This window comes from Magnolia sinica, chromosome 10 (genome assembly GCF_029962835.1).
Source record: "Magnolia sinica isolate HGM2019 chromosome 10, MsV1, whole genome shotgun sequence".
Lineage (NCBI taxonomy): Eukaryota > Viridiplantae > Streptophyta > Magnoliopsida > Magnoliales > Magnoliaceae > Magnolia > Magnolia sinica.
In genome coordinates, this window is record NC_080582.1 from 41,206,576 (window position 1) to 41,214,334 (window position 7,759).

At 34.7% G+C, this 7,759-nt stretch overlaps 1 non-coding gene across 1 annotated transcript; it reads right to left on the bottom strand.

Moving 5' to 3' along the window:
- Positions 1-1,094: 1,094 nt before the first annotated feature.
- Positions 1,095-1,198, bottom strand: LOC131217967 (small nucleolar RNA R71). Its single transcript, XR_009157547.1, has one exon. It is a non-coding gene; the product is annotated as a small nucleolar RNA R71 (small nucleolar RNA).
- Between the last annotated feature and the right edge of the window lie 6,561 nt (positions 1,199-7,759).

Below are 7,759 nucleotides of genomic sequence, written 5' to 3' on the forward strand. Positions count from 1 at the left end.
TCTCCTGAATCAAGGAGGGTAGCATCCTGAGAAACTATAAGTGGATCCTTGGCACCCTAGTTCCCACTTTTAATTGATTGTTTAAACCTTATTCACAATTACTCCTTTAAATTCATATTTCTGCTTTAATTCTTCATCTAGCTCTAGTTCCAGTTAAATTCAGAAGATATATAAGTTGAGACCCTATGGATTCGACCTCGGTCTTACTGAGATTATTACTACATCGTGACCCTACACTTGGGGTTGTGAACAAGTTTTTAGTGCCATTGCTGAGGACTAATAGCTATGTTTTTCTGAAATTAATTAGTTTTGGAATTAAGTTAAGATTGGGACTAGCTTTTTGTTTTGTTTTTAGGTTGGGATTTTTTCTGGATTTTTTTTAAATAGAAACTAACATTGTTTTCTACTTTGTAGTGTCCTAACATAGAACTCCGATTCTGTAACATTCTTCTAACTTCTTCTCTCTACTTGCTTTCCATACTTGTTGTAGGAATTAGAAAATAGAATTAAAATTTGGTGTGGTTGATGCCCTCACGGGTAAGGAACCATACTCTAATATCTTTGAGAAAAGGAGTTTTGGTTGAAAAATCGATTGACAAGTTAGAAAATCCTCAAATATTTTTGAAATATCAACGGAGAGCATGACTCAAGAACATCGGATTGATAAAGGCCCTGTGCATCATACACCACCTATTAGGATAGTGCGTGATGAGAATGAAGTGCATCGAGTTCCCCCGGTTCGAACTTTACGAGATTATTTACAATTGATGAGAACAAGTTCACCTTCATGCATAATTCTTCCAATCAATACATGAAACGTAAACTTCAAACCCGAGGTAATCCAATTACTTCCTAAGTTCCATGGACTTGATTCAGAAAATCCATATATGCATATTAAAGAATTTGGAGAGGTTGTTACAACCATACATTTTAATGATGTTCCTTTTGATACAATTAGCCTTAAATTATTTAAATTCTCTCTAAAAGAAAAGGCTAAATCATGGTTTCATTCATTAAGGCCTAGATCCATTGGCACATGGGCAAAGATGAACCAAGAGTTCCTTAAAAAGTTCTTCCCGACTCATAAAACTAACATTCTTAGACAGGAAATAATGAACTTCTCCCAGAAAAATAATGAGACCTTTGAATGTTAAGAACGATTCAAGGACTTACTTCTCGCCTGCCCACACCATGGTTATGAAACTTGGCGAATAATTGATCTTTTTTATGACAGACTCAATCAGAACATGGGCCAATTCGTACAGATAATGTGTAATGGCGAGTTCATGGATAAGAAACCAAAAGTTGCATGGGATTACTTTAACATGCTAGCTGAAAACACTCAATCATGGGACACATCAAACCATGCTAGTACTCCTAAGTAAATGCCAAGAGAGATAGGAATACATGTACTCAAGAAGGAGGATGATATTAATGTATAGTTGGCAATTCTCACATGAAAAATTGAGGACTTGGAATATAGGAAGGAATCAACTCAACTCAAAGTAGTCGTCAAAACCATATGTGGAATTTGTCAGAGCGATGTACACCCAATCAAAGATTGTCTTACAATCCCAGCTTTTCAAGAGGTGTTTCACGTTCAAGCAGATACTACAAACATGTATCAACAACCACTTAGTGCACCAAATTCTGACACACACTCTTAATGAGTGGAACATTAATCGGGGAAATAAACCAACTACAATTGTAACTAATTATCCATAAGGGCCATTTAATGGACTTCCATAAGGAGAACCCTTGAAGATACATTAGATGCATTTAGGCAAGAGCAACTGTAGGCTATGAATGAGCTTAGAACTTTGATTGTAAGACTTAAGACACAACTAAATGTTAGGGAGACCGGGATCTTTCTGACCCAACAGCAACCTAACCCAGCAAGACAATGTGAGATATGTGATCTCAACTCTTCAACTCAGCATCTAGAACATGTTAAGACCATCACCACCTTAAAAAGTGGAAACGAAATAGACAGAGATTCCAAGGAAGGTTGAGAAACCTAAGGAATCCAAAAATTCATAGGATGGTGGTGAATCTAGCAATGCTCCATATGACAAAGAGCCATTGAAAGGATACAAACTCGTAGCCTCATTTCCCCAATGTTTCATCACATCAAAAAGGCTAAGTGAGAATCAAAATATTCTAGAGGTATTTCAACAAGTCAAGATCAACACTCCCTTGTTAGATGAAATTAAACAGTTCCCATCTAAGGCCAAATTCCTAAAAGATCTATGTGCGGTAAAGCGGAAGCTAAACGTACAAAAAGAAGCATTTTTGATTGAACAAGTGAGCGCCATAATCAATTGAAACACTCCCCCAAAATATAAGGATCCTGAAAGTCCTACGATCTCATGTGTGATCGAAAACTTCAAGGTTGATAACGCACTTTTAGACCTTGGGGCAAGTGTTAATTTAATACCATACTCGGTATATGAACTTTTAGGCCTCGGTGAGTTGAAACCTACCAAAACAACATTACAACTAGCTGATCGCTCGACTAGAATACTGAGAGGTAAGATAGAAGATGTGTTGGTCCGAGTCAATAGATTCTACTACCCAGTAGATTTCATCGTCTTGGACACACACTCAGCTTCAAATATGTGCGCTCAAATTCCGATCATATTAGGTCGGCCATTCCTGGCCACTGCCAATGCCATCATAAATTGCCAGAATAGAGTAATGAAAATATCTTTTTGGAATATGACGGTAGAATTCAATGTGTTTCATTTGCACAAGCCACAAGAGGATGAGGACCTGACCCATGAGATGAACATGATAGATACATTTGAAGATGATGAGTCTCTTTTAATTGAAACTCCTGAATCTCTAGATGTCTTCTTGGCACACTTTGTGGATTCAAATGATCATATTGGCCAGGAAGTTGATGTCACTCCTTCCACTAACACTAAAATCTTACCATTACAGGTGGAGGAGATAGATTCTGAACCAGAGCTTATAACTTCAGATTTTAAATGGACCATGGTGAACAACCCTTTTGTTATTCAATTGTTTATGGTCTCTCATTCACCTCAGACTATTAATCTTAAGAAATTATCTTTTGCAAGTGAATCATATATTCTTTGGAAACCTCCAAATTTCAATCACGAACATGAAGCTGAGGTCCATAAATTTCTTTGGACATTCATGCTCCAGGATATCCAAGCCTATTGCAAAATGGGCTTTTGGATGATCTTATTGAGAAACCTAAATACTGGCCGGAGGAAGAACCGTGCTGCATGATTGAGTAGAGTAGCTTTTCCTTGCTTTCCTAGTTTATGATTAGAATTTACTGCTTTCATAGGATTTAGGACTAGGATAGTTTTTTTTTTTCAGTTTGTTTCGACATTGTGCTAACCCATCTTCACATTAAGAACTTTGGAAAAACTGCAATTCGCCTTCTTCAAGTACTATCTTCCCATCACTACTCCTTTCTTTTCATTGCCTCATATGCATTGCATGCTCACATTTTTACATTGTGGACAATGTAGATTTTAGGTTGGGGATGGGGGATTAGGTAAAGTAATTAGTGTTTTCTTAGTTTTAAGCAAAAATTGTGAAAAATTTTCAAATTTTCAAGATAAAAACCTGTTGGAAGATGATAATTTGTGTATTTAAGAATGCTTTGAGTATGATGATGAGCCAGAGATTGAATTTTGAATTGTTGGAGTTTGATCAACTAAGTAACTTATCACCTAAGTTCTTGTACTCAATTGATTAAGAGGAAGTTTGAATATCATCATATCATCTAAATCACAAGACACGTTCAATTTGCTTTCTATGAATAGTATTAGAATTTCTGATCGTTAGTATGATGATCATTGAAAGATATTGAGAATCGAGTCTGGAGAATTTTATCCACATTAAAAGATGAAAAGAACCAGTTAAAAAATAGTGAGATCGACAAAAAGGTCATGTATGGTGAAAAGAAAATCTGAAAAGATTAAAAGATTAAAAAAATGAATAAATACAGATGACCATTGATATAAAATCAAAAACTGGAAAAGGAAGGAAAAGGGGATAAGTTCGGAATCAGTACTTGAATTTTTAACCAACCTTGAAGTGATGAGCATGGCTAACATTATGAAGAGATAGTATTTTTATAGGAAGTAAGTTGATTTGAACTGAACACATTGAAAAACTTGATATGTAAACTATGCTTTGACTTAATGGATAAGGAACTTATTTGATTGGTTGCTTATGTGATTTGGCTCTAGGTTTTCAAAATCCCACTTTCGCGTCTTGAGTCTACTCATTCATACGTGATTGTACAAAAGATTGTTTTCGGAAAAGGTTTGAACATTGAGCATTGAAGTTCATTTTTCACATACTTTGCTCGGGACTAGCAAAATGATGGTTGGGAATTGTGTTGAGGGGTCAAATATTGCATATTATCCCCCATTTATTGTTTGGTTTTATGAACATGATAATTTTTAATGTTCTATTTTAATCATGTTTACGTTACAAGGTGAATTTAAGAGCTGGGATTGAAAAGAATGCTAAAAGCATGAATTTAGTGCTTAAGAATCACCAAGGAAAAGGAGGGATCTTAGGAGACCAAGCATGGAGAATTCTCATGCCAAGATCCTAGGAAACCAAGTACAAAGGATGGAGAAAAGATTATGTAAGTGTTATGTTGTATAAAGTATACCTTTGTTTGTTAAATTTCGTTTAGACAAAACAGCTTATGAAGTAGTCCATCTAATGTAAATCAAGATAAAAAGTTCAAGTCTCAAGTCAAGAAAATTCTACTACGGTTCAAGACCTTACTGGAGTACAAGTCATGAAGTAGATCAAGATGAAAAGTTCAAGCTTTACTAAGTTCAAGTTCTACTACACTTCTAGTAGAAGATCAAGCTCTATTTTCAACTACATGTTCTATTGAAGAATCAAGAAGAAAAACTTCAATGTTCAGTCTTCTCAGGTATAACATACCCTATAAAGACCGTAGACTTAGGTGCTTTCAAAAGACAAACTTATATGGGTTTTTATACTTTTGTTCAGCTTAAGTTCAACTAATCTAGGCTTTAGTTTGACTAGTCTAAGTTGTGGCTCAACCAGTCAAAGAAAATCATCGACCAGTCCAAGTTTAAAATCTAAAAAATGGATATTTCTGTTGCTTTCTCGACTAGTCGAGCAGACTGCTCAACCAGTCGCAGAGGGACCTTCGACCAGTCGAGGGTTGCTCGACTCGAAGTCCAGCAACTAAAATCAGGCACCCTCAACTAGTCGAATCCCTTGCTGGACCAATCGAACAGGGCCCTCGACCAATTGAGCAGGGCCTTCAACCAGTCGAAGAACGGTTTTATCTGATCGCGCCCAAAATTTGAAATTTTATTAGATCTTAGATGAATTGAAGGAGACCTTAGACAAGTTAAAGTAATAACTTTTCAGCTTATAAATAGAGGCCTTCTCTCAATCCAAAATTACCAATCTAAGCTAGTAAAAGCCTTCATCAAGAGAGAGAGAGAGAGATGTCCCTACTATCTTCAAGCTATTGCATGGTATTTTAATATTTTATTTAAATAATTTTTTATTTTAATTCCTAGATCTCATTTTCATGAATCTTATTTTTTAAAAAGAGTAATCACTCTTCCTTGAGATCTTGAGGAATTCAAACAAGTAGCTTTTGGTTTGAATTAATTTAAAATAAATTTAAAACCTAGAACCCTTGTTTATGTGATTGGACATTAAACATTCTACTTCAAGAGAAGCGGTTCTACAGGCTACATCAAAAGATACGTCTTCAAGGTGAAGATAAGTATATTTCTATTATTTGTATTTTGGTTTCTTTGAGATAGCCAGAAAATCTCATTTATTGGTTTTGACTGAGATAGCCAGAAAATCTCAGTCTGGGGTTTTGTTTGTATAAGCCCTTTAAATCACAACTGTATCATGTTTTAAGGTGACCCCGTGAAAACCTTGTTTATAGTGAAAGCCAATACCATATGGTTTGTGATTATTGGGAGTGGAGTAGGTGTGGCTGTTTGAGAACAGTTGGTGTACACACCGAACCACTATAATTCTTGGTGTTTATGGTGAATGTTTACTTTTGCATATGTGGAGAATGGTTGTAATTTTATTTGTGCAAATATGGTGAATACTTGTAATAGATAGTTCTATTGGATCTTGCTTTAGTTTGAGATCTTGATCCTTACGATTGTTTGTGAAATAAGGTTGTCATGCCTAAACTTTGTTTTGGGTGTAGGTTGTCCTACGAACTAAGTTTGAATCAATTTTTCAATACTAGTGAGAGTTTATTTCCTAATTTATTTACTATTTCAGCAAGTTTATTTTTATTTGGCATAGTCCTATTCACCCCCCTCCCCCTCTAGGACTGTTAAGCTCACCCTTTTCAAGTGATATCAAAACTAAATTGCTCATTTTTTTTTGGATTAATTTCCTTGAGTTAAAAGATTTACAGCTTTCATTTTGTCAAATTTCAATAGCTTTTCTATTACTAGGCCACCACCTTTTGATGACTCTAACTATGCATACTAGAAAGCCAGAATGAGGATTTTTCTAAAATCCTTAGATGAAAACATGTGGTAAGCAACTGTAACCAAATGGAAACCACCTATGTCTGAAGTATTAGGCAATGATGGAACTAAATCTATGAGAGAAACTGCATTCTTTTTATGGACTGCAGCTCAGAAAAGCGAAAGCAGTGCTAATGTTAAGGCCTTAATTGCCATAACTTGTGCACCATCACCTGATGAATTCAAAAGAATCATTTCATGTGATACAGCCAAACAAGCATGGGATATTCTTGAAATGACACATGAAAGAACTTCTATATTCAAGAAATCTAAAGTTCAAATCCTCACTATAAAATTTAAGAAAATTCATATGAAAGAAAATGAAACTTTTATGGACTTCTATACGAAACTAAATGATATAGTAAATTCCATGTGGGGTCTAGGAGATGGAATTCGAGAAAGCAAGGTCTGTGCAAAAATACCACGGTCTCTTCTGAGATATTCAATTCTAAAGTAACTATCATTCTAGAATTAAGAGATACTGATTATATGAAGGTTGAAGAGTTAGTTGGTTCTCTCCAAACTTATGAGTTAAATTTTAAAGTTCCCAAAGGTAAGTCCATAGCTCTTAAATCATCCAAATCTGTTTCAAAAGAAAATAGTGTTAATTTTGATATTGAAGATATTGAAGATGATATGGCTTTACTTGCTAAGAAATTTTACAGAATTTTCAAAAACAAGAAAAGATCAGATTTTCAAAAACCTTCTAACAAAATAAAAGGAAAATCTAAATTTGGAAATTTGTAAAGAACAGTTAATGTTTAAATTGCCATGAATATGGGCACTTGGTGAATAAATGTTCTAAAAGTGATAATTCAAAAAGAAAGGGCATGTTGGCTACTTGGGATGAATCATCTAGCTCTGAAAGTTCATCTGAGTCTGATGAATCAAAACAAGAAAATTCAAATGATTAAAAAGCCCTAATGACTATAGCCAGAGTCACCTCCTCAGATAGTTGTAACTTATCTGATTATGAAAATCTCAGGAGTGGCTCTGAAAATGAAAATGAAAATGATCTTCAAGATGCCTACAATGCCCTATACAGGGAAAGTTGCAAAATTGCTGTCAAACTAAAAATTCAAAGGGAAAAATATCTTAAATTAAAAGAAGAACTTGAAATAATATTTTAAAAAAATCTCATCTTTCAGATTGTTTTGAAAAAACAAAACTAGATTTAAATTTCAAAACCTCTTAGTTAGAAAAAC